At 54.1% G+C, this 27,594-nt stretch overlaps 1 protein-coding gene across 2 annotated transcripts in view; it reads right to left on the reverse strand.

The window, feature by feature from the left end:
• The window catches only part of SLC27A4 (solute carrier family 27 member 4), a 216,662-nt gene extending 206,978 nt beyond the window's left edge, over positions 1-9,684 (reverse strand). The window contains exon 1 of one of the 2 annotated variants that reach the window (XM_069236970.1): positions 9,435-9,684. The gene's annotated coding sequence lies outside the window, so the exon portion shown is untranslated. The remainder of the gene's footprint in view (positions 1-9,434) is intronic. The other variant, XM_069236971.1, reaches the window with a different exon arrangement.
• Positions 9,685-27,594: the final 17,910 nt, after the last annotated feature.

Here is a 27,594-nt window from a genome sequence, read left to right on the forward strand (position 1 = left end):
AGCTCCCTGTAGACACAGCCATCAGACACGTAAACACAGCTCCATAGAGACACAGCTATCGGACGTCTAAACACAGCTCACTGTAGACACAGCCATCGGGCACCTAAAGGCAGTTCCCTGTAGACACAGACACCAGAAACATAAACCCAGCTCTCTGTAGACACAGCTATTGGACACCTAAACACAGCTCCATAGAGACACAGCCATCAGACACCTAAACACAGCTCCTTGTAGACACGGGTACTAGACACCTGAACACAGCTCCCTGTACACAGTCTCATGGGACAGCTAAAAACAGCTCTCTGTAGGCACAGTCATCAGACAGCTATATACAGCTCCTTGTACACACAGCCATCGGATACTAAACACAGCTCTCTGTAGACACAGCCATCGGACAGCTTAGAACCAGTCCATGTAAATACAGCCACTAGACACCAAATACACCTCCATGGAGACACAGCCATCGAACACCTAAAACTAAACACAGCTCTATAGAGACACGGCCATCAGACACCTAAACACATCTCCCTGTAGACACAGTCACTAGACACCTAACACAGCTCTCAGTTGATGCAGCCATCGGACAGCTCAAACCAACTCCACGTAGACACAGCCACTAGACACCTAAACACAGCTCCTTGAAGACACAGCCACTAGACACCTAAACACAGCTCCCTATAGAGACACAGCCACTAGACACAGCTCCCTGTAGACACAGACATCAGATACCCAAGCACAGCTCCCTCTAGACACAGTCATCGGACACCTAAACACAGCTCCATAGAGACACAGCCACTAGATACCTAAACACGGCTCCCTGTAGATACAGCCATCGGACACCTAAACACAGCTCCATAGAGACACAGCCACTAGACACCTAAATACAGCTCCACAGAGACACAGCCACCGGACACCTAAACACATCTCCTCGTAGACTAAGCCATCGGACACATAAACACAGCTCCTTGTAGACCCAGCCATCAGACACCTAAACACAGTTCCCAGTAGACACAGTCACTACACAACTAAACACAGCTCTCTGTAGACACAGCCATCGGACACCTAAACACAGCTTCACAGAGACACAAACTTCGGACACTTAACCACAGCTCCATGTAGACACAGCCACTAGACACCTAAACACAGCTCCCTGTAGACACAGCCACTAGACACAGCTCCCTGTAGACACAGCCATCAGACACCTAAACACAGCTTCTTGTACACGTAGCCATCGGATACATAAACACAGCTCCCTGTAGACACAGCCATCGGACACGTAAACACAGCTCCATAGAGACACAGCCATCGGACACGTAAACACAGTTCCATAGAGACACAGCCATCGGACGACTAAACACAGCTCCCTGTAGACACAGCCATCGGGCACCTAAACACAGCTCCTTGTAGACACAGCCAAACGGCACCTAAACACAGCTCCCTGTAGACACAGCCATCGGACACCTAAACACAGCTCCCTGTAGACACAGCCATCAGGCACCTAAACACAGCTCCCTGTAGACACAGCCACTTGACACCTAAACACAGCTCCCTGTAGACACAGCCACTTGACACCTAAACACAGCTCCCTGTAGACAGTCATGGGACAGCTAAACACAGCGCCCTATAGACACAGCCTCTAGACACCTAAAGACAGTTCCCTGTAGACAGTCATGGGACACCTCAACGCCACTCCTTGTAGATAAAGCCACCGGACCCCTAAACACAGCTCCCTGTAGACTAAGCCACTAGACACCTATACACAGCTCCCTGAAGACACAGCGATCAGACACCTAAACACAGGTCCTTGTAGACACAGCCATCGGACACCTTAACACAGCTCCATAGAGACACAACCATCGGACACCTAACACACAGCTCCTTGTAGACACAGCCATCAGACACCTAAAGACAGCTCCCTGTAGACAAAGCCACTAGACACATAAACACAGCCCTCGTAGACTAAGCCATCGGACACCTAAACACAGCTCCCTGTAGACCCAGCCATCAGACACCTAAACACAGTTCCCAGTAGACACAGTCACTACACACCTAAACACAGCTCTCTGTAGACACAGCTATCAGACACCCAAACACAGCTCCTTGAAGACACAGCCACTAGACACCTAAACACAGCTCCCTGTAGAGACAGCCATCGGACACCTAAACACATCTCCATAGAGAGAGCCATCGGACAGCTAAACACAGCTCTTTGTAGACGAAGCCATCAGACCCCTAACTGAACACGGTACCCTGTAGACACAGCCATCGGACACCTAAACACAGCTTCACAGAGGCACAAACTTCAGACACTTAACCACAGCTCCTTGTAGACACAGCCACTAGACACCTAAACACAGCTCCCTGTAGACACAGCCACTAGACACAGCTCCCTGTGGACACAGCCATCAGACACGGAAACACAGCTCCATAGAGAGAGCCATCGGACAGCTAAACACAGCTCTTTGTAGACGAAGCCATCAGACCCCTAACTGAACACGGTACCCTGTAGACACAGCCATCGGACACCTAAACACAGCTTCACAGAGGCACAAACTTCAGACACTTAACCACAGCTCCTTGTAGACACAGCCACTAGACACAGCTCCCTGTAGACACAGCCACTAGACACAGCTCCCTGTGGCCACAGCCATAAGACACGGAAACACAGCTCCATAGACACAGCCATCAGACGTCTGAACACAGCTCCCTGTAGACACAGCCTTCAACACCTAAACACAGCTCCCTGTAGACACAGCCATCGGCTACCTAAACACAGCTCCTTGTAGACACAGCCATCGGACACGTAAACACAGCTCCTTGTAGACACAGCCATCGGACACTTAAACACAGCTCCATAGAGATACAGCAATTGGACACCTAAACACAGCTCCTTGCAGACACGGTCATCAGATACCTAAACACAGCTCCAGAGAGACACAGCCACCAGACATCCAAACACAGCTCCATAGAGACACAACCATCAGACATCCAAACACAGCTCCATAGAGACACAACAAACACCTAAACACAGCTCCCTGTAGACACAGCCATCGGACACCTAAACACAGCTCACTGTAGACACAGCCATCGGACGCCGAAACACAGCTCCCTGTAGACACAGCCATCGGACGCCTAAACACAGCTCACTGTAGACACAGCCATCAGACACCTAAACACAGCTCCCTGTAGACACAGCCATCAGACACCTAAACACAGCTCCCTGTAGACACAGCCATCGGACGTGTAAACACAGCTCCCTGTAGACACAGCCATCGGACGTGTAAACACAGCTCCCTGTAGACACAGCCATCGGACGTGTAAACACAGCTCCCTGCAGACACAGCCATCGGACGTGTAAACACAGCTCCCTGCAGACACAGCCATCGGACGTGTAAACACAGCTCCCTGCAGACACAGCCATCGGACGTGTAAACACAGCTCCCTGCAGACACAGCCATCGGACGTGTAAACACAGCTCCCTGCAGACACAGCCATCGGACGTGTAAACACAGCTCCCTGCAGACACAGCCATCGGACGTGTAAACACAGCTCCCTGCAGACACAGCCATCGGACGTGTAAACACAGCTCCCTGCAGACACAGCCATCGGACGTGTAAACACAGCTCCCTGTAGACACAGCCATCGGACACCTAAACACAGCTCCCTGTAGACACAGCCATCGGACACCTAAACACAGCTCCCTGTAGACACAGCCATCGGACACCTAAACACAGCTCCCTGTAGACACAGCCATCGGACACCTAAACACAGCTCCCTGTAGACACAGCCATCGGACACCTAAACACAGCTCCCTGTAGACACAGCCATCGGACACCTAAACACAGCTCCCTGTAGACACAGCCATCGGACACCTAAACACAGCTCCCTGTAGACACAGCCATCGGACACCTAAACACAGCTCACTGTAGACACAGCCATCGGACACCTAAACACAGCTCCCTGTAGACACAGCCATCGGACACCTAAACACAGCTCCCTGTAGACACAGCCATCGGACACCTAAACACAGCTCCCTGTAGACACAGCCATTGGACACCTGAACACAGCTCCATGTATACCCATCCTTCCGACACCTAAACACAGCTCCTTGAACACACAGCCTTCGGACACCTAAACACAGCTCCATAGAGACATGGCCATCAGACACCCAAACACAGCTCCATAGTGACACAACCATCGGACACGTAAACACAGCTCCCTGTAGACACAGCCATCAGATACCTAAACACATCTCCATAAATAGACAGCCATCAGACATCCAAACACAACTCCACAGAGACACAACCATCAGACATCCAAACACAGCTCCATAGAGACACAACCATCGAACTCCTAAATACAGCTTACTGTAGACACAGCCACCTAAACACAGTTCTCTGTAGACACAGCCACCAGACGCCTAAACACAGCTCCCTGTAGTCACAGCCATCGGACACCTAAACACAGCTCCGTGTAGACACAGCCATCGGACACCTAAACACAGCTCCATGTAGAAACAGCCATCTGACACCTAAACACAGCTCCATGTAGACACAGCCATCGGACACGTAAACACAGCTCCATGTAGACACAGCCATCGGACACGTAAACACAGCTCCACGTAGACACAGCCATCGGACACCTAAACACAGCTCCACAGAGACACAGCCATCGGACACCTAAACACAGCTCCACAGAGACACAGCCATCGGACACCTAAACACAGCTCCACAGAGACACAGCCATCGGACACCTAAACACAGCTCCACAGAGACACAGCCATCGGACACCTAAACACAGCTCCACAGAGACACAGCCATCGGACACCTAAACACAGCTCCACAGAGACACAGCCATCAGACACCTAAACACAGCTCCAGAGAGTCACAGCCATCAGACATCTAAACACAACTCCACAGAGACACAGCCATCAGACATCTAAACACAGCTTACTGTAAACACAGCCATCGGACACCTAAACACAGCTCCTTGTAGACACAGCCATCGGACACCTAAACACAGCTCCCCAGAGAGACACAGCCATCGGACAGCTCAAAACACCTCCCTGTAGCCTCAGCCCTTGTAGCCCAGTTCCACACAGCTCCATGTTGACACCCCCAGGCTTGGCTACTATACCCCCACCATCCCTTCAGGAGCTCCAGCTGGCACTCTCGACCAGAGGCTTGGCTCCTGTACCCCCCTCAAGAGCTCCATGCTGACACCCCCAGGCCTGGCTCCTGTACCCCCTCAAGAGCCCCATGCTGACACCCCCAGGCCTGGCTCCTGTACCCCCTCAAGAGCCCCATGCTGACACCCCCAGGCCTGGCTCCTGTACCCCCTCAAGAGCCCCATGCTGACACCCCCAGGCCTGGCTCCTGTACCCCTCAAGAGCACCATGCTGACACCCCCAGGCTTGGCTTCTGTACCCCCTCAAGAGGACCATGCTGACACCCCCAGGCTTGGCTTCTGTACCCCCTCAAGAGGACCATGCTGACACCCCCAGGCCTGGCTCCTGTACCCCCTCAAGAGCACCATGCTGACACCCCCAGGCCTAGGTCTTGTACCCCCCCTCAAGAGCACCATGCTGACACCCCCAGGCCTGGCTCTTGTACTCCCCCTCAAGAGCACCATGCTGACACCCACAGGCTTGGCTTCTGTACCCCCTCAAGAGCTCCATGCTGACACCCCCAGGCCTGGCTCCTGTAAGAGCCCCATGCTGACCCCCCCAGGCCTGGCTCCTGTACCCCTCAAGAGCCCCATGCTGACACCCCCAGGCTTGGCTCCTGTACCCCTCAAGAGCTCCATGCTGACCCCCCCCAGGCCTGGCTCCTGTACCCCTCAAGAGCTCCATGCTGACACCCCCAGGCCTGGCTCCTTTACCCCCTTAAGAGCACCATGCTGACACCCACAGGCCTGGCTCCTTTACCCCCTTAAGAGCACCATGCTGACACCCCCAGGCCTGGCTCCTGTACCCCTCAAGAGCTCCATGCTGACACCCCCAGGCCTGGCTCCTTTACCCCCTCATGAGCTCCATGCTGACACCTCCAGGCCCGGCTCCTGTACCCCCTCAAGAGCACCATGCTGACACCCACAGGCTTGGCTCCTGTACCCCCTCAAGAGCACCATGCTGACACCCCAGGCCTGGCTCCTGTGCCCCTCAAGAGCACCATGCTGACACCCCCAGGCTTGGCTCCTGTACCCCCTCAAGAGCACCATGCTGACACCCACAGGCTTGGCTCCTGTACCCCCTCAAGAGCACCATGCTGACCCCCCCCCCAGGCTTGGCTCCTGTACCCCTTCAAGAGCCCCATGCTGACACCCCAGGTCTGGCTCCTGTACCCCTTCAAGAGCCCCATGCTGACACCCCCAGGCCTGGCTCCTGTAAGAGCCCCATGCTGACCCCCCCAGGATTGGCCCCTGTACCCCCTCAAGAGCCCCATGCTGACCCCCCCAGGCCTGGCTCCTTTACCCCCTCAAGAGCCCCATGCTGACACCCCAGGCCTGGCTCCTGTACTCCCTCAAGAGCCCCATGCTGACACCCCAGGCTTGGCTCCTGTAAGAGCCCCATGCTGACCCCCCCAGGCTTGGCCCCTGTACCCCCTCAAGAGCCCCATGCTGACCCCCCCAGGCCTGGCTCCTGTACTCCCTCAAGAGCCCCATGCTGACACCCCAGGCTTGGCTCCTGGACCCCCTCAAGAGCTCCATACTGACGCCCCCAGGCCTGGCTCCTGTAAGAGCCCCATGCTGACCCCCCCAGGCTTGGCCCCTGTACCCCCTCAAGAGCCCCATGCTGACACCCCCAGGCCTGGCTCCTGTACTCCCTCAAGAGCCCCATGCTGACACCCCAGGCTTGGCTCCTGGACCCCCTCAAGAGCTCCATACTGACACCCCCAGGCCTGGCTCCTGTACCCCCTCAAGAGCTCCATGCTGACACCCCCAGGCCTGGCTCCTGTACCCCCTCAAGAGCTCCATGCTGACACCCCCAGGCTTGGCTCCTTTACCCCCTCAAGAGCACCATGCTGACACCCCCCAGGCCTGGCTCCTGTACCCCCTCAAGAGCACCATGGTGACACCCCCAGGCTTGGCCCCTGTACCCCTTCAAGAGCCCCATGCTGACACCCCCAGGCCTGGCTCCTGTAAGAGCCCCATGCTGACCCCCCCAGGCTTGGCCCCTGTACCCCCTCAAGAGCCCCATGCTGACACCCCCAGGCCTGGCTCCTGTAAGAGCTCCATGCTGACACCCCAGGCCTGGCTCCTGTACCCCCTCAAGAGCCCCATGCTGACCCCCCCAGGCCTGGCTCCTGTACTCCCTCAAGAGCCCCATGCTGACACCCCCAGGCCTGGCTCCTGTACCCCCTCAAGAGCTCCATGCTGACACCCCCAGGCCTGGCTCCTGTACCCCCTCAAGAGCTCCATGCTGACACCCCCAGGCCTGGCTCCTGTACCCCCTCAAGAGCTCCATGCTGACACCCCCAGGCTTGGCTCCTTTACCCCCTCAAGAGCACCATGCTGACACCCCCCAGGCCTGGCTCCTGTACCCCCTCAAGAGCACCATGGTGACACCCCCAGGCTTGGCCCCTGTACCCCTTCAAGAGCCCCATGCTGACACCCCCAGGCCTGGCTCCTGTAAGAGCCCCATGCTGACCCCCCCAGGCTTGGCCCCTGTACCCCCTCAAGAGCCCCATGCTGACCCCCCAGGCCTGGCTCCTGTACTCCCTCAAGAGCCCCATGCTGACACCCCAGGCCTGGCTCCTGTACTCCCTCAAGAGCCCCATGCTGACACCCCAGGCTTGGCTCCTGGACCCCCTCAAGAGCTCCATGCTGACACCCCCAGGCTTGGCCCCTGTACCCCCTCAAGAGCTCCATGCTGACACCCCCAGGCTTGGCCCCTGTACCCCCTCAAGAGCTCCATGCTGACACCCCCAGGCTTGGCTCCTGTAAGAGCCCCATGCTGACACCCCAGGCCTGGCTCCTGTACCCCCTCAAGAGCTCCATGCTGACACCCCCAGGCTTGGCCCCTGTACCCCCTCAAGAGCTCCATGCTGACACCCCCAGGCTTGGCTCCTGTAAGAGCCCCATGCTGACCCCCCCAGGCCGGGCTCCTGTACCCCTCAAGGGCCCCATGCTGACCCCCCCAGGCCGGGCTCCTGTAAGAGCCCCATGCTGACCCCCCCAGGCCGGGCTCCTGTAAGAGCCCCATGCTGACACCCCCAGGCCTGGCTCCTTTACCCCCTCAAGAGCACCATGCTGACACCCCCAGGCCTGGCTCCTGTAAGAGCCCATGCTGACCCCCCCAGGCCTGGCTCCTGTAAGAGCCCCATGCTGACCCCCCCAGGCCTGGCTCCTGTAAGAGCCCCATGCTGACACCCCCAGGCTTGGCCCCTGTACCCCCTCAAGAGCTCCATGCTGACACCCCCAGGCTTGGCTCCTGTAAGAGCCCCATGCTGACCCCCCCAGGCCGGGCTCCTGTAAGAGCCCCATGCTGACCCCCCCAGGCCTGGCTCCTGTACCCCCTCAAGAGGACCATGCTGACCCCCCCAGGCCTGGCTCCTGTACCCCCTCAAGAGGACCATGCTGACCCCCCCAGGCCTGGCTCCTGTACCCCTCAAGGGCCCCATGCTGACCCCCCCAGCCCGGGCTCCTGTACCCCCTCAAGAGCCCCATGCTGACCCCCCCAGGCCTGGCTCCTGTACCCCCTCAAGAGCACCATGGTGACACCCCCAGGCCTGGCTCCTGTAAGAGCCCCATGCTGACCCCCCCAGGCCTGGCTCCTGTACCCCTCAAGACCCCCATGCTGACCCCCCCAGGCCGGGCTCCTGTACCCCCTCAAGAGCTCCATGCTGACACCCCCAGGCTTGGCTCCTGTAAGAGCCCCATGCTGACCCCCCCAGGCCGGGCTCCTGTACCCCTCAAGACCCCCCCAGGCCTGGCCCCTGTAAGAGCCCCATGCTGACCCCCCCAGGCCGGGCTCCTGTACCCCTCAAGAGCCCCATGCTGACCCCCCCAGGCCGGGCTCCTGTACCCCTCAAGAGCCCCATGCTGACACCCCCAGGCCTGGCTCCTGTACCCCTCAAGAGCCCCATGCTGACACCCCCAGGCCTGGCCCCTGTAAGAGCCCCATGCTGACACCCCCAGGCCTGGCCCCTGTAAGAGCCCCATGCTGACCCCCCCAGGCCTGGCCCCTGTAAGAGCCCCATGCTGACCCCCCCAGGCCGGGCTCCTGTACCCCTCAAGAGCCCCATGCTGACACCCCCAGGCCTGGCCCCTGTAAGAGCCCCATGCTGACCCCCCCAGGCCTGGCCCCTGTAAGAGCCCCATGCTGACCCCCCCAGGCCTGGCTTCTGTACCCCCTCAAGAGGACCATGCTGACCCCCCCAGGCCGGGCTCCTGTACCCCTCAAGAGCCCCCCAGGCCGGGCTCCTGCGGGTCCTCACCTGCTCTGGGCCTATGCTGGGGGTCCCTTCAGGATCAGCTGCAGTCTGCGGAGGGTCCCGGGGGCGGAGAGGCCGGGGTATGTAGTGGGGTGCAGATGTCCTGGGGGGGGGGTGAAGGTCCGGGGGTGCAGGTGCAGGCCGGGGGGGGGGGGGGGGGGTCGGTGTCCGCCGATCTCTGATGCACCCGGTGCCTCCAGCTTCCCCTCCCTGTGTACGGGCACTTCCTAGTCCAGGCTCCGCCCCCCCGCCCGAGCTCCGCCCCCTCCCCCGGAGCACCGCCCCCCCCCCCCCGACCTTGTGGAGGAGTGACCCCGCACCACCCCCACCCCTCCCTGTAATGCTTCAATTACAGCGGTGGCTGCTACCCACGGGCACGTGGCCTGGAATCCTCCGGCTGCCGCTGACGTCCCTTGTAATGCGACAGTGACTGTGACCGTTTGTTACAGTCTGCCTGTGATGCCGCAGCGCTACTGTACTTACTTGTTACATTCCAGTCGTGACGTCACAGTGCTCCCGCCGCAGGCGCGCAGCATTACAGCTGACCTTTACCCTTTCACGCTCTGGGGATCCTCTGCACTCTTTACTGTCTCTGGATATTACAAGTCCTTTGCAGAGCTGGCTGTGACGTCACCTGTAATACGACAGTGACAGCGTGTTCCAGTCTCTTTGTGACGTCACAGGCACCTCAACCCGACAGCGCTGCTGCCACTACTTGTTACATCTCAGTCGTGACGTCACAGTGCTGCTGCTGCAGCCAGCAGGAGGCGCAGCATTACAGCTGACGTTTACCCTTTCATGCACCTGTGATGCAAAAATGTTCTAGCTTAGGGCAAGAATTTTCAATTCTATTAAGGATACGGAGGCGAGGATTAAGCTTCTCTATCTTTACTGGCAAAAAACAGCAGCCAATGAAAATTAAAACTACAAAACCCATGAGGTCACAGCCTCGACATCACCCCAATCAGGGCCTACCCCTCCCCATACATGACATATCCACCAAAGTCCGTCCTCTTTCTTTGCTCTAGAAGAACTTAAATAAAACATAATGTCCAAGCAATAAGATCTCAACTTTAGGGACAACACAACCGTGCGGAACGTCCAACCTCAAGGCTCAGTCCACGGAGATCTTCTCACCTGAAAACAGAAATATAGTGCAATCATTTCTTGCCTAATAAACAATATAATCCTATCTCACAATTCTGGAGGGATAATCAACGAAAATAATACAGTATCTTACAATACTTTTTATTCCATGAAACAACATGGCTGAGATAATACTCGCCTCCGTGTCCTTAATAGAATTGAAAACTCTTGTCGTGTAAGCTAGAAAATGTTGGATTATATGTCAGGACCAGAGGCTTCTGATTTGCTCGTTTAAAGCTGATCTACGACTGCCGAAGCCACACCCACAATAGGTTTATGATAGAAGAGTTTAAGTCTGGATTCAGAAGACCAGTCTACGGCTTCCATGATATCTTCCGGCCTAGAACCCCCACTAAAGGATTTGGAAGCCGTAGCCCCTCTAACAGCATGGGCTCCAAAGACTGTAGTGTCAACACCCGCTTCTTGCAGCAAACACCTGATCCACCTGGCCAGAGTAGCAGCCGAAACAGGCCCACAGCGTAATTGAAGCGAAATCAACAACTGTCCACTCGAAACCCTATGAAATTCACGAGTGGCATCTTCATATACTTGTAAACATTTAACTACACAGAGCTTAGCATTATCTCTAAAACTTGGATAAGAAATGCAAGTAGAATGAGATTGGGTACGTTTAGAAATTCTAAAAGCGACCCCCGAAGGGGAAAATACTCTACCTGCGATATCCAGTGCTTTAACATCAGATACCCTCCTGCTGGAAATAAGACAGAATAACATGGCTAGTTTCCCGATAATAGTTTTCTAGTTAAACCTTCGTTAGCTGGCTAGGCCACCAAAAGTTTAAGACAATATTAACATCCCTTAATACCGAATATTTAGGTCTTCGGGGGCTGAACGACTCTGAAGCCACGCAAACGTTTACAAATCAGAGGGTGTTCTCCGATTGGTTTACCATCCATTCTGGGATGTTTAGCTGAGATGGCTCATCTGAAGTTATTAATAGTCCTATAAGCCAGGCCCTGAGAGACTAGATGAGATAAACAAATCTGCTATCAAATGCACAGGGGCCCCCTTGGGATCCACGTTCCCTTGACTGCACCAATCCAACCATCGCTTCCAGGCCGAAGATTATCTTTTGTGTGTGCTAGGTGCCAAGGATTGGGAGAGAAAGAATTTAGGCCCTCACTACAACCCAGGAGTGAATCCCACTTACCACTGTGCCGACGGCCACCAAGATACCGTGCCCGCGGCGGTAATCTGCCACGGGTATTATAACCCACACAGAGAATACCGCCACAATACAGACACCCACACAAGTCCGCCAGACCAAAGGTCAGTGATAAACTGGCGATAGCAAAACCCACACCGTCACGCCAACAGGAATACGCCCACAGTATCACGACCCACGAATCAACGCAGTGGTCTTTCAACCACGGTAAACCATTGGCGGTACACACCGCTGCGCTCAAGATACACACACTTTAAAAATGACACCACATTGGAAAATTCAAAATACACACACCTGACACACATACACACACCACACCCACACACTCACACCACTATAAAACACACACCCACATTACCCACAACCCCTTACAACAAAAAAAAAGAGACCAAGCATAGAGACACAAGCAAAGAGCACACACTCACTCAAAGGCACCGAACACCATCACTCATACACCATCCACGCACATCACAGTATACACCCCAACACATCACCCCACACATCACCTCACACATATCTCGCACACCACATCCATGGCACCCCAAAGACACCCCAGGTTTTCTGAGGAGGAGCTCAGGGTCATGGTGGAGGAAATAATCCGGGTGGAGCCACAGCTATTCGGATCACAGGTGCAGCAGAAGTCCATTGCAAGGAAGATGGAGTTATGGGGGAGGATCGTCGACAGGGTCAACGCAGTGGGACAGCACCCCAGAACAAGAGATGACATCAGGAAGAGGTGGAACAACCTACGGGGGAAGGTGCGTTCCGTGGTTGCAAGACACCAGGTAGCCGTACAGAGGACTGGCGGTGGACCCCCACCTTCCCCCCCACAACTAACAATATGGGAGGCGCAAGTCCTGGCCATCATGCATCCTTTGGGGGCCCTCGCAGGAGTAGCAGGAGGACTGGACTCTGGTAAGTCATATTTTTACTACGATATCCCCCACCCCACCTTCATGCCATCACATACCCCCACCCTTACCCTCAATCCCATCACTCTATCATCTCACATATGTCCCACTATAACAACCCACCCATCCCAACACCAAGCCCTGCATGCACCCTCAATGCATGGACACCCATCACAGACCTGCATGGGCACCCATCACCCCAGCATGCCCATTATAGAGACTCACCCAGCCCACACAATCACCACTCACACAAGGCCAAGGCGATAGGGAAAGCACAATCATAGAGGGAAACACACCCATGCACAAGATGGCACACACAAATACAATAAAACCGCATTTGCATCCCAACAGGACCCCTACCTAATGTCACCGGAGAGGAGATGCCACCAACATCCAGCCCCCCCCCCCAGAAGAGGCCCACAGTGATGATAGCAGCTCTGCACACCTGGATCACGATGACCAACCTGGCCCATCAGGGACCTCCGGACAGTTGGTTCCCTGCCACAGTCCCAAACCACCACAGAGCCTCCCCGCTCAGGAAACACCAGCACAGCACCCACCCAGCGGGCCCATCCCTCTGTCCCCAGGACACGTCAATCAGCAGTCTGTCCACCACTACAGGGACCCCAGGCAACCCCACTAACCTAGGACTATCAGGGACCTGGGGTCAGTGGGCACACGGTTCAGAGGGCAGGGGCACAGGACAACAGGGAAGCTGGGAGGACTGCTGTGCAACAGGGGGAGGACAGGCCCAGGGAACCCACTCTGTGTGAGGCACTCTCCAACATCCTGGGAGAATAGCGCCATTCCCAGGAGATGATGGGCCAGATACTGGACAAGTTGCAGGAGACCCAGCGGCTGCAAGAGGGACAGTACCTGGGGATCAGGGAGGACCTAACTAAAATCTACACCATCCTGGTCACCACTGCAGGGGTGCTGGCTGACATGGGCAAGACCATGAGGGAGGCAGTGGCACAACAAGGGTCCCTGACACTATCCTGGATGATGAACAGCCCTCCGCGTCCGCCGGCGCTAGTGGACAGGAGGCCCCGCCACAGGACCAACAGGCCACCAGCACCCCACCCCTTGCAGATGGACAACCACCCCACAAATGGTGCCTGAGATCCACGAACAAGACAGAGAACATTGTCAAGACCCCGCCAGGAAATAAGACTCTCCTGATTGTCACCCTTGTGTCCCACTCTGTTACCCTGTCCACCTTGAACTGCCATTACTCCCCTTCCTGTGCCCCCTTGGACAATGCGCTGTGATACCAAGAGACTGGACTCTACCCTGGACTTTCCTCCATCAGCAAACCAGCCCATTGCACATCCCCCTCCACTTATGAGCACTGAAATAAACACCCTTGGAATATAACCCATACTGGAGTCAGTGTAATGATTGGAAAGATGTATTCTTACAACATTCTCAAAGCATTGCAACGTCCATGTTCATTGAATTATAGCGATGTATGACAGTAGGCGGGCAGCAGTACACATAGCAGGAGCCAGAATGGGGCACAGAGATCTGACAAAAGGAAACCCAAAGGGAACAGTCAGTGTCCATAGACAGAGGGTGAGAGGCTGACGCGTACAATGTCCTACAGTATTGTGAAATGTGAGGAGGAGTTACAGTCTCTTACCTGTGTGTCACTGGAAGTACTGCTGTATGATATCACTTCTGTTGTCCACATCTTCTTCTTCTGCCTCCTCTTCCTCACTGTCCACAGGCTCCACCGCTGCCACAAGACCATCTCCAGCCTCATCCCCATGCAGAAAAGGGCACCTGGCGTCTCAAGGCCAGGTTGTGCAACATGCAGCATGCCACGATGATCTGGCACACCTTCTTGGATGAGTAGCAAAGGGATCCACCTGTCAGATGGAGGCACCTGAACCTGGCCTTCAGGAAGCCAAAGGTCCTCTCAATATTCCTCCTTGTTCGCCCATGTGCATCATTGTAACATTCCTCTGCCCTTGTCCTGGGATTCCTCACTGGGGTCAGTAGCCATGAGAGGTTGGAATAACCAGAGTCACCTGCAAATATCGAGGGACAACTGTTAGACACACACTCACCCTTAGGGAAAACCACATATCCAGACACAAACTTATACTGTGTGGGGACCTTGGGCTCACCTAATAGCCGCACCCGGTGCCTCTGGAGTTGCCCCATCACATAAGGGATGCTGCTATTCCTCAAGATAAAGGCGTCATGCTCAGAGCCAGGATACTTTCACATGGGAGATGTACTGGTCTGCCAAACACACCATCTGCACATTCATTGAATGGTAGCTTTTTCTATTCCTGTACACCTGTTCATTTCTCCAGGGGGGGGGGGGCAAATGCAATATGTGTACCATCAATGGCACCAATGATGTTGGGGATATGTTCCAGGACATAAAAGTCAGCTTTCACTGTGGGCAAATCCTCCACCTGGGGGAACACGATGTAGCTGCACAGGTGTTTCAGCAGGGCAGACAACACCCTGCTCAACACGATGGAGAACATTGTCTGAGACATCCCTGATGCCATGGCCACTGTCGCTTGGAAGGAACCACTTGCCAGGAAATGGAGCACTGACAGCATCTGCACTTGAGGGGGGATTCCTGTGGGATGGTGGATAGATGACATCAGGTCTGGCTCCAATTGGGCACACAGTTCTTGGATTGTAGGTGGTGATAATGTGTCTGTCCTTCATTGTCGACAGGTTCACCAGGGGTCTGTACACCGGAGGATGCCGCTATCTCATCATCTGCCTCAGCGGTTGCAGCCTATGGAGGAGAACGGTGAACAAAAGGTCATAATTCCACATAGAATGCACAACTGTTGCTGAAGTTAGGTCACAAGAGCAGTATGTGAAGTCGATAGTCAGTTGATGAGCCAATGTCTGCTGTGACGCAGTTAGGTGCCATGCCATGTGCACCCCTGAAATGGCGGCTGCCTGACTTGTGAGGAGGGACAAGGGGAAATGAGGTAACTGCGCTGGCGTTGTGCTGCGTCACGGTAGGCGATCGATGACCGCCGCGCAACTCCGCATTGGTTATCATTGGGCCCTATGGGTCCCAGGAGCCAATGGTGATGTACGTCGGCGGTGACGGTACGCACCGTTGCGGACGTGACCACCATTTTCTACCTATTCACTCACTTGCTACCTGACCATCAACAGGAGAGGACCTACACTGCAAGTGCTGCAGTGACCTGAGTCTGGACGCGACGATGGCTAGAGTGTCTGGGGAAAGGGCCCCGCCTTCACTGCGGAGGAGTTGGACAAACTGGTGGATGGGGTCCTCCCCCAGTACACGCTACTCTACGGTCCTCCAGACAAACAGGTGAGTACACTGTGAGCATGATGTGTGCGCAATGCATGTTTGGAGTGGTGTGGATGTAAGCCACATGTTGGAGGGGGGCTGATGCGTCCTGGCCTGAGTGCTGCATGAGAGGTGGTCACTGTATGTGCGTCAGGGCATGGGTAGGAACTGGTGGGCAATGAGTATGACGTCCAGATGGGTGAGTAATTACATTTTCCGCTGGCTTTTAGCTCTAGGTCAGCACGCACCTGAAAAAGGGTATTTGGCAGTCCATCGCCAAGGAGGTGTAGACCGTAGGGGTCTATCACAGGCGGAGCACCCACTGCCTCAAGAGATGGGAGGACCTGCGCCGCTGGACCAAGAAGATGGCGGAGGCCCAGCTGGGGCTGGCCTCCCAACGTGGAAGGGGTGCCCGTCGCACCATGACCCCCCTGATGTTCCGCATCCTGGCGGTGGCCTATCCGGAGTTGGATGGGCGCTTGAGGGCATCACAGCAGATACAAGGGGGTGAGTGCAGTTTCAGAAAGCTGACTTTGCGCACTTTAGGAACTAGCTGGGTGAGGGATGTGGGCTGTGGGTGCCCCTATACCAGGGCGATCATGGCAGGGTAGGTCCCTTGTTTGCAGGCTCTGAAACACCCCTACCCCAATGGTACAATTGGCCAACTACTGCTGGGCAGGGTCCTGTGGGTGTCATGTGTGCAGATGCTGGCGTTAGGCATTGTACCCCATGGCCTGGTAACTACCTTAATGAGTGGTTGTGCATGGCCTAGTGCATAGGCCAGTTCAGTGTGTGTTGTGTACGCCAACGGTGGTGTTGTTGCTGGCATTGACCAAGTGTATCCTCTTTCTATCCCCCCCTTCTTGTTTTGTCACCCTGTCCTTGTGTGCATTAGCATCATCTGGCAGAGGAGCAGAGGCACTGGCGACAGAGGGAGCTGCATCCCACATGGGCCTGGAGGCCGAATCCAGCGACGGTGAGGGCACCAGTGAGACGGAGGGCAAGGGGAGGGCATTCATTCTGGTGAGGTGGCCCAACAGAGAGTATTTCAGGCTCTGGCCTCAGCATTGATGGCAGCCATTGTCCCTGTCTCCAGCCTCCCCCCTCCAACTTCCACTACCCAGCCCCAATCCCCTGTACCTCACCCTATCCCAAGCACACTTTCAGACCAGCATGCACACACATCAACACACAAAAGTGGCTCAGGAAAACATAAGCACCACACATCATCCCACAGGCACTCACACAAGCACCAGACCCATGCACACATACCAACATCCACTTCCTCCACTGTGTCCCCCTCCTCCACCTCCCTCCCAGTCTTGTCTCCACTCATACCTGCATGCACTACATCCTCAGCCACTACCTCCATCACCAGCACGCTCATCACCACACACCGCTCACATGCACTCACCACCCCCACTACCATTCACACGTCCCCTGTGTCCTCTCCCAGTGTGTCAGTGAGCCCTCCTCCCAAAGTAAACAAACGCAGGCAGCCACCCACCCAACAGCCATCCACCTCACAACAGCCTCCGGCCTATGCACCTTCACCCAAACTCAGCAGACGTACACCTCCTACAACCACTACCTCTTCCTCCACTCCCAAACCCACTCCATCTTCCCATCCCAGTGTGTCTAAAAAACTTTTCCTGGCTAACATTGACCTCTTCCCTACACCTTACCCCCGTCCTTCATCTAGGGCCAGGATGTCTAGATCCCAGGCCGGCATCTCAGCCACCCAGTCGGCATCTGCTGTGGTCCCTGCAAGTCTGAGAGAATTGAAGGGGGCACTCGTCAGGGCTGGCAGTGTGTCCCCTACCGATGCTAAAGGCCACCCGATTCCGCCACCTGCCAAGGTTAAGAAGGGGCCATCATGCAGCACGGACAGGATGCAAAACCCACCCAGCAAGGCCTCATCCAAAACAAAAGAGGACATTGCCAAGGTCCCAGCAGCGTCTACCAAGGTGGGGAAGGGACACAAAAGCAAGGGCAAGTCACCTGAGGGCTCGCAGCCTCCAGGTGAGGGACTGGTGACCACCATTTGTCCTGACAGGCCAGCAACTGGTACACGGTAAGCACCGGCGCAACGACCGCCACCTGCACCGCCACCTGCCCCGCCATCTGCACCACCCCCTGCACCACCGCTGCCACAACGACAGTCACCAGCATCATCCCCAGTGGGCAGCCGTCCGAGGCTGCTGGAGACGGCCTGGTGTCTCCCTCCACTACTACCAGCACCTGCACCACGGGCAGCACTGGCAGCATCTCCGCCGCAGACACCGCCGCAGACACCGCCGCAGGCACCGCCACCTGCACCGCCATATGTACCGCCACGTGCACAGCCGGTGCCACTACATCGGACATCCGCAGCATTCCCAGTGGGCAGCCGTCCGAGGCTGCAGGAGACGTCCTGGACCCTGCCCCCACCTTTTGAGGCACCAGCACTGGCACTGCCAGCAGTTTGCAGCCTAAGTCGCCGCAGGATGGAGTGTGGCTCTGCCGCCATGGAGTATCATGCTACCTGTTCCCTGACAATCTCGTGCCTCAGACACCCAGGTGAGGGTATGGGAACTGCCACACCCCAGGTGCAGAATCACTGGGCAGAAGGCCCCCTCCAGAACCAGTGGAAGAAGGCATCCACTCACCCTATCCTTGGCAGGATGAAGCACACTGGGCACAAAGCCCCCTCCAGAACCAGTGGAAAATGGCATCTACTAGACAGACTGTGGCTTTGCACTCCCCAGGACAAAGCAGTGGGCAAACCACCCACTTGAGAGACTGTGGCTTTGCACTCCCCAGGACAAAGCAGTGGGCAAACCACCCACTTTAGAGACTGTGGCTTTGCACTCCCCAGGACCAAGCAGTGGGCAAACCTCCCACCTGAGAGAATGTGGCTTTGCACTCCCCAGGACCACGCAGTGGGCAAACCACCCACTTGAGAGACTGTGGCTTTGCACTCCCCAGGACGTTGCTGTGGGCATGTTGCCCCCTCGAGGAGCAGTGGCGTAGTACCATCTTCCAGCTGAGGTACCCCCCACCCCTTCCCCCTGCCTGTTTTGTCAACCTGATGCCCCTGCAGTGTTCTCTCCGTTTTGAGGCAGGAGTCAAGTGTGGGCTTCGCCCATGATTTTTGGCCCACTGGTCCACGGACATTTGCAATGGACAGTGTACGACCCTCTATCATGTTGTACATGTTTGTATAAACTGTTGTTTGCAATCGTTCACTTTATATGCATTTTCTAAATATCACAGATTTGACTCAATTCCTTTTGTCCTTGCGTTCTTCCAGGGGGTTACGGGGTGGATCTGTAATGTTGCTGCATGTGTTTGTGTGTATGGTGTTGTGGGTGAGGGTGGGGGTGTTGCGGGTTGCGTGTGTGTGTCACTCTCTTTTTTCTCACCCCCTCCCCTGTGTGCTAGATGCAGTACTCACCATCGTCGCCGCCGCCTTCTTTCAAATTCCTGGTGTATTAGTAGATACACCAGCATGGGGAGGACCTGTAGTTCGGGCTCCATGGCGTCCTGGTTCTTCGTTGAGTGTTGAAAGGTGAGTGGTTCCCCTTCAGTGTACTGTTTCCGCCGTGCTTTTGATGTTGTTGGTTCAGCCCCGGAAAAGCTGGTGGATTGGCCTCTCACAATACAGTGGGCGGTACATTGTCTTCCGCCTGTCTGTTGGCGGTGATGGCCGCAGTGTTTGTTGCTAACGCCCTGGCGGTCGGAGTGTTAAAGGGCTGTCTATGATGGCGGTATTTTGTCCACCAGCTTGCAGGCGGTATTACAGCCGCTTTATCTCCGACCGCCAGGGTTGTAATGAGGGCCTTAGTGTTTTCCAAAAATTGAGAGACTTGTTGTGATCCCCCAAAATCCTCCAAGCCATGAGGGATAATTGCCCCTCCAGAATGAGAGGATGTGGAAGGCCCATCAGGTCTAACAGTAGATCCTCCGATCTCTGGATCTGCACAGGGGATTCGCAACAAAGGTCTAGAACCACTGGGAACTAAGACTGAGATTTCCAACAAGGTGTCACCAGAACCATTTCTACCTTCTGACGAAGAACCTGGGAAAGTACTCGATGAACCATCGAGAAACGAGGAAAGGCGTAAGTCAGTTCCTCCGACCATATCTGAAGAAATGCATTCGATTTGAGAGCTTGAGGATCCGGTCTCTAACTGTAAAACCTCGGCAGATGTGCGTTCAGATGAGACGCAAACAGATCTATTGAAAAAGGACCCCAACACTGATTGAGGAAGCAAAAAACTCTGGGATGTAACCTCCAATCGCTGACATCCCGAAGATACCGGGAGTTCCAATCTGCCGCTACATTCACTGAGCCCGGAATATATTCCGCCGTGACAGATATTTGATGGGCTAGACAAAAGTGCCAGAAATCCTTTGCAATCTCCGCTAGCATTCTCGACAGTGTTCCCCCAGTTTGTTTATATATATGACAGCGGAAATGTTGTCCATATTCAGGAGGATACAACATTAAGGCCCTCATTACAACCCTGGCGGTCAAAGACCGCCAGGGTTGTTTTGGCGATTGTACTGCAAACAGGCTGGCGGTACAAATCGCCATATTATGACCGCAGCGGTAGCGCTGCAGTCACACCGCCGGGACCGGCGGTTTACCGCCATCGTTGTCCCGGCGGTTATAATCCGCCAGGGCAGCGCTGCCCTGGGGATTATGAATCCCCTTCCCGCCAGCCTTTCCATGGCATTAGAGACCGCCATGGAAATGCTGGTGGGAAGGGGAGTCGCAGGGCCCCTGCACTGCCCATGCACTTGGCATGGGCAGTGCAGGGGCCCCCAGGCACAGCCCCAGCCTGATTTTCACTGTCTGCACAGCAGACAGTGAAAAGCGCACCCGTTGCACGGCCGCAACACCGCCGGCTCCAATGTTACGGCCAACATCCCCGATGGGCTGGCGGGCGGAAACTCTGTTCCGCCCGCTGGCCCAGCGGGGATGTTGTAATGCGGCCAGTGGGTTTGCGGCTGCATAGGCGGCCGCTCGGCAGTCCAACCTTGGTGGTGTTATGCCATTAATTGTGTTTGACCAATGACTTTGTGTTTCACCACTGCACATATTAGTTGTTCAATGTTCATCAGGAGCACATTACATTCTTTATTCAGTGTAGCTGCCTATTGGCTTTAACATGGCATTAGACATTACATTCTGTATTCAGTTTAGCTGCCTATTGGCTTTAACATGGCATTAGACATTACGGCCCTCATTCTAACCCCGGCGGTCTCAGACCGCCGGGGCCAGGGTCGGCGGGAGCACCGCCGACAGACCGCCGGTGCCCCGCAGGGCATTCTGACCGCGGCGGTTTGGCCGCGGTCAGAAAGGGTAAACCGGCGGTCTCCCGCCGGTTTACCGCTGCCCTTAGAATCCCCCATGGCGGCGCAGCTTGCTGCGCCACCATGGGGGATTCTGACACCCCCTACCGCCATCCTGTTCCTGGCGGTTCGCCCGCCAGGAACAGGATGGCGGTAGGGGGTGCCGCGGGGCCCCTGGGGGCCCCTGCCGTGCCCATGCCAATGGCATGGGCACGGCAGGGGCCCCCGTAAGAGGGCCCCACAAAGTATTTCAGTGTCTGCCTAGCAGACACTGAAATACGCGACAGGTGCAACTGCACCCGTCGCACCTTCCCACTCCGCCGGCTCAATTCTGAGCCGGCATCTTAGTGGGAAGGTTGATTTGCCCTGGGCTGGCGGGCGGCCTTTTGGCGGCCGCCCGCCAGCCCAGGGCAAATCCCAAAATACCCTCAGCGGTCTTTCGACCGCGGAGCGGTATTTTGGTGGGGGAACTTTGGCGGGCGGCCTCCGCCGCCCGCCGAAGTTAGAATCACCCCCTACATTTGGTATTCAGTTTAGCTGCCTATTGGCTTTAACATGGAGTTAGACATTGCAGTTGAGCTATTGCAGATGAGCTGTTTTTTTCCACATGGTAGACCAAGCTGTGTTTTCAAATTAAATTCACACGAACCCTAACGTGATAAGAGAGCGCATATTTGGTGTTTTCATTTCTGCTCAGCCTTGGGAAGAGGAGAGAATCTCCAATGGCTTGTTTTATTTCCCAGGTCTGAGAGGAAGGGGCCAGGCTTTTTTACGGTGTCCCTGGGCAGCAGCAAGGGGAGATTCTCCAGGACTTCAGTCAGGAGCGGGTGGAAAATCTCCTTCTCGCAGTTGAACAGGAGTCATCAACTTGCAGGCATGAGAAGGATGACAAGCAGTGATAGGCCCTACGGTGATGCAATTTTGACTTTTATTCTTTGCTTTGATGTTATGCTATAATATAATCACATGTATTTGCTGTATACATTGCAATTGAGAAGTACTTTGATTTATTTTGCTTTCATTGCTGCAACTACTTTTAAAAGTGTGCTTCCAACCTACTAATCTCGTCTTTCAGGAACCTCGTGGTGAAGTAATAATAAATGTCTTGTTTAAACTAGAAGTGCATTCCAGAGAAGTTTTGTCAGCTCGGTCATAAGATAAAGAAAGCAAAACAGACGGGCGGCCTCCGCCGCCCGCCAAGGTTGTAATGAGGGCCTAAGTCTTGACAGGGGACAACGTCTTCAGTGCAAAAGAGCCCGCCAGGAGCTCTAGACAATTGATGTGCATTCGGAGCTCTTCCGGGGACCAACGTCCTCCCGTCTCCATTTGACCACATCTGACTCCCCAGCCCCATCTGCTGGCGTCTGACTCTATGATTATCTCCGGAATCGATGCGAAGATTGCTCTGCCATTCCATGCATGAGTCAACCACCATTGGATTTTCGTTATGGCTTCCTGGGACAGTCTCACATGTTCTGAGTTAGAAAGACCCTTTCGAAGATGTAAGATGTAAGATCTGCAGGGCTCGATAATGTAGAGGACCCGGAAAAATAGCTTGAATAGACGACGCTAGGAGGCCCACCAACCTGGCAAGAACCCTCAAGGATATCGAAGGAGAAGATATGCTCTCCTCAACTCCTTCTTGATGGCCAGTCTCTTTGTCAAAGGAAGTTTAAACTGGGCTGAAAATGAATCTATGTTGAAGTCCAAAGAGTCTATCTGTTGGGCTGGAATCATTTGTGATTTCTCTGTATTTATGATAAACCCCAGGTATTGGAGCAACTGAATGGTCCATGAAAGATTGAGAAGTACTGGGTTCTTTTGTTGGGCCGTGATTAAAATGTCATCCAGATAAATGATAAGCCGAACGCCGTTTTCTCGAAGCCACTGCACCACTGGACGCATTACCTTGGTGAAACACCATGGAGCTGAAGACAGCCCGAAGGGAGGAGCTGCAAACTCGTAACAATTTGTTCTCCAAAAGAACTGAAGGAAGCGTCGGTGAGGAGGAAAAATGGGGACGGTTAGATAAGCGTCCTTGAGGTCCAGTCGGACCATCCAATCCCCTTCTAATAGAAGATCTCGATGGAGATGAATACCCTCCATCTTGAAATGTCGATAGAGAATCCAAGAATTGAAGTGTCGGAGGTTGAGAACTAATCGAGAACCCCCCCCCTTTCTTTTGGACCAAAAAGATTGTGCTGATGAAGCCTCTTGGGTGGGGAAGGGAAAGAGCAATCTCTCCTTTCTGAAGTAAGGATTCGACCTCCAGATCTATGAAAGAACTCTCTTGTTAGGGAAAAAAGGAGAGGCGGAGGAATGGAACTTTGTTATAGTTTTGAGTAAAATTCTAGGTGGTAACCCTGAACAGTTTCCAATACCCAAGCATCTTGAGTGATGCAAGACCAATTGTGTACAAATATACCCACTCTGCCCCCCAGAACTACTTCCCCAGAAGGAAGAAGAATTACCTGTTTGGGAGGAATTCTGGCCATATTGTCCTCTATGTTGTCCTCTGGGGTTACGTCCTCTGTAACCACAACCTCTTGCGGGATAGAAGTTGGTGTTGGTCTAGTAACCTGAGGAGCCTCTGTAGTAGGGCCTGGAAGTCTGAGGGCTGAACCGGCCTGACGGTCGACCTCCAAAATGCCCGGCCCTGCGAAAAAGGCCACTATTGAAAACCTGCTTGATGGAGGTTTGGGCTTTATCTAGCGCCAAGAAGGTAGCCACATATTTGGCTAAATCCTTGACAAAACGGTCACCAAACAGGAGTCCACTAGCCGAAGGGCCCACATCAGCCTGGGCGAATTCGGTCAGCTTGGGATCAATGCACAAAAGGAGAGATTTCCTGCGCTCCGTAGAAATGGTGCAGTTGGCATTCCCTAATAGGCACATAGCTCATTGGGCCCATTCCAGTAGCACTTCCGGGTCAATGACCTCCTGTGACTCCTTGGCGTGGACCGCCAAATCCAAGATTTTTGTAAGATGGCCGGATAAATCTAACAGTTTGTCTTGGCACCCTCGCCAGGCCCTGTCAATACCCTTCTTGGGGTCTTTTGCGTACTTTTTTAGGAAAGTCCCCATGTGTGGATCCAGTTCAGGTGTCTCTGCGACCTTGCCGGAAAGTGCCGGGCGGGGACACTCAGAGCGTAGGGTATTTCTGACATCCTTTTCAAATTCAAATCCCTTACGCAATCTAGCTTGTACGTACTCTGCCATTTCTTGACATGGGACCCATTCAGTGTAACGAGGATGAATGATGGAATATGGGTGAAATTGTAAATTATTTCCCATAACTGGGGTGCCGCGGTCATCAGTATGACGGGCTTTGCATTTGCGTTTGCCCGGAATTTTCTCTTGAACAGGGGATTTGTCCGTATTGGATGAATCTGAATCAGAATGCTGGCTAGTTTGGCCAGAGGGTGTAGAAATAGACTGAAAAGCCCCATATTCATGATCGATTAAGACCGAATTAACGGTCTAGCCCAGTAGGTCATCAGATGATCGGCCAGGCTCAGTAATATCGACCTCGACAGGGGTGGGGTTCCCCGAGCCTGCACCAAAGCGCCTGAACCCAAAACTAAAAATAGGTTGCGCAAAAGGATGTAAGGTTTTGACCAATGCCTGTTAGCAGAGTCCTGCACATGTAAGTCAAGGGCTTCAAAAAGGCGCTCTTCCATATGCTGATCATATTGGCCAGCATCATATTCCTCATACTGGTCATCATAAAAATTTGCCGTATTTCTGTGCTAAGTCAATATATATTTTGAGGTCCCAATGCACAGATGTAAAGAGTGTCACCATAGACTGAAGGGACAAACAGCCATCGGCCATACAGTGTCACCATGTATTATAGGGACAAACAGCTGTCAGCCATACAGCGTCACCATGGATTCTAGGTAGAGACAGCAATCAGCCATGCAGTGTCTCAATGGAGCGACAAACAGATGTACAGTGTCACCATAGATTGTAGGGCTAAACAGCCATCAGCCATACAGTGTCACCATAGATTGTAGGGCTAAACAGCCATCAGCCATACAGTGTCACCATGCATTGTAGGGACTAACGACCATCAGCCATACAGTGTCACCATGTATTATAGTACCATAGGTGGAGAAGTGTGGCACAATGGTTAGAGCGGCAGACCCTGATGCAGAGATCTGGCCGGGGACCAGGGTTCAATTCCTACCTCAGCAGGTCTTGGGCTCAATTCCCTTGCACCAGATAATTCTCACCTCATGCCTAATCTAATTAATGGGTCCCACTCTGTAACTCTGGGCAATAGCTTGCTTCATCTCCCTGACTGCTTGGATGCCTGGCTTCACCCTGGGGGTTGCCCAGGAGTGTGAGCCTCATAGGGAAAAGCCAGGAGGGGTTCCACAGCAGTATGGGTACAGCGCCTTGAGACCCTAACGGGTGAGTAGTGTGCTATGGAAATGTGAAGTTTACATTTATCCATCAGCCATACAGTGTCACCATGCATTGTAGGGACAAACAGCCATCAGCCGTACAGTGTCACCATGTATTATAGGGATAGACAGCCATCAGCCATACAGCGTCACCATGTATTATAGGGATAGACAGCAGTCAGCCATACATTGTCACCATGGATTGTAGGGAGAAACAGCCATCAGCCATACAGCGTCACCATGTATTATAGGGATAGACATCCATCAGCCATACAGCGTCACCATGGATTATAGGGAGAAACAGCCATCAGCCATACAGTGTCACCATGTGTAGGAGGCTGGACTGGCTTGAAGTGAGTACCAAGGGGTACTTACACCTTGCACCAGGCCCAGGTATCCCTTATTAGTGTATAGGGTGTCTAGCAGCTTAGGCTGATAGATAATGGTAGCTTAGCAGAGCAGCTTAGGCTGAACTAGATGAGTGAAGCTCCTACAGTACCACTAGTGTCACTTGCACAATATCATAAGAAAACACAATACACAGATATACTAAAAATAAAGGTACTTTATTTTTATGACAATATGCCAAAGTATCTCAGTGAGTACCCTCAGTATGAGGATAGCAAATATACACAAGATATATGTACACAATACCAAAAATATGCAGTATAGTCTTAGAAAACAGTGCAAACAATGTATAGTTACAATAGGATGCAATGGGGACACATAGGGATAGGGGCAACACAAACCATATACTCCAAAAGTGGAATGCGAACCACGAATGGACCCCAAACCTATGTGACCTTGTAGAGGGTCGCTGGGACTGTAAGAAAACAGTGAGGGTTAGAAAAATAGCCCACCCCAACACCCTGAAAAGTGAGTGCAAAGTGCACTAAAGTTCCCCAAAGGACACAGAAGTCGTGATAGGGGAATTCTGCAGGAAAGACACAAACCAGCAATGCAACAACGATCGATTTCCAAACGAGGGTACTTGTGGAACAAGGGGACCAAGTCCAAAAGTCACAAGCAAGTCGGAGATGGGCAAATGCCCAGGAAATGCCAGCTGTGGGTGCAAAGAAGCTGCTACTAGGCAGTAGAAGCTGAGGATTCTGCAGGAACGACAAGGGCTAGAAACTTCTCCTTTGGAGGATGGATGTCCCACGTCGTGAAGAGTCGTGCAGAAGTGTTTTCCCGCCGAAAGACCACCAACAAGCCTTGCTAGCTGCAAACCGTGCGGTTAGGGATTTTGGATGCTGCTGTGGCCCAGGAGGGACCAGGATGTCACCAATTGCGTCTGGGGACAGAAGGGGCGCCCAGCAGGACAAGGAGCCCTCTCAGAAGCAAGCAGTACCCGGAGAAGTGCCGGAACAGGCACTACAAAGAGGAGTGAAACGGTGCTCACCCGAAGTTGCACAAAGGAGTCCCACGCCGCCGGAGGACAACTTAGAAAGTCTTGCAATGCAGGTTAGAGTGCCGTGGACCCAGGCTTGGATGTGCACAAAGGATTTCTGCCGGAAGTACACAGAGGCTGGAGTAACTGCAAAAGACGCGGTTCCCAGCAATGCAGTCTGGCGTGGGGAGGCAAGGACTTACCTCCACCAAACTTGGACTGAAGAGTCACTGGACTGTGGGAGTCACTTGGACACAGTTGCTGGATTCAAGGGACCTCGCTCGTCGTGCTGAGAGGAGACCCAGGGGACCAGTGATGCAGTTCTTTGGTGCCTGCGGTAGCAGGGGGAAGATTCTGTCAACCCACAGAAGATTTCTTCGGAGCTTCTAGTGCAGAGAGGAGGCAGACTACCCCCACAGCATGCACAAGCAGGAAAACAGTCGAGAAGGCGGCAGGATCAGCGTTACAGAGTTGCAG

Source organism: Pleurodeles waltl, chromosome 6 (genome assembly GCF_031143425.1).
Source record: "Pleurodeles waltl isolate 20211129_DDA chromosome 6, aPleWal1.hap1.20221129, whole genome shotgun sequence".
Lineage (NCBI taxonomy): Eukaryota > Metazoa > Chordata > Amphibia > Caudata > Salamandridae > Pleurodeles > Pleurodeles waltl.